This window comes from Odontomachus brunneus, unplaced genomic scaffold (assembly GCF_010583005.1).
Source record: "Odontomachus brunneus isolate Ranch 3 - 2012 unplaced genomic scaffold, Obru_v1 Obru_scaffold_146, whole genome shotgun sequence".
Classification (NCBI taxonomy): Eukaryota; Metazoa; Arthropoda; class Insecta; order Hymenoptera; family Formicidae; genus Odontomachus; species Odontomachus brunneus.
In genome coordinates, this window is record NW_022639596.1 from 142,045 (window position 1) to 142,589 (window position 545).

General features: G+C 36.5%; 1 protein-coding gene across 1 annotated transcript in view; it reads right to left on the bottom strand.

Moving 5' to 3' along the window:
- The window catches only part of LOC116850468 (UPF0764 protein C16orf89 homolog), a 22,329-nt gene that overhangs the window by 1,088 nt on the left and 20,696 nt on the right, over nucleotides 1-545 (bottom strand). The window lies entirely within an intron of this gene.

The window sequence follows — 545 nt, forward strand, 5'->3', positions numbered from 1 at the left end:
TCAGTCGGAAATGATTTATTGATCGACGTCGAAAAGACGTCGAATCGACGTCTATTTGACGATTTCGACGTCGATTCGACATCGATCAATAAGTCATTTCTCACTGGGATCGCGCGCGTTTTGCATAAAAAATTTATTCTAAGTAGAAACATCAGTTTTTTTTAGATTTCCGATTCAATTATAGTATTACAAAGATAGGAATGTCAGATTACTCGAGGAACATTAAACTAGAAGGAATGATCAAAGTCATTTTGCAAATAACTACATAAACTTTAGAGATATTAAATAAAATAGACAGGCGAATCAACGCGTGTATTTGCTAGGTACGTTATAATATACTGTGAACACTGTAAGTATACATTTTATAAGCATAAATTGTAAGAACATCATTGCAGTCATTGGAATACCGCGTGCCGCTCGATCGTCAGGTTAAGCAACGCAGTTAGGATGGATGGATGACCACTTCGAATTCGAAATTTTCGAGGCAGGATTCGCGAAAGTTTTAGCGTGTGTTTGACAATCTTCGGTTTCTAGCAGTTTATAAG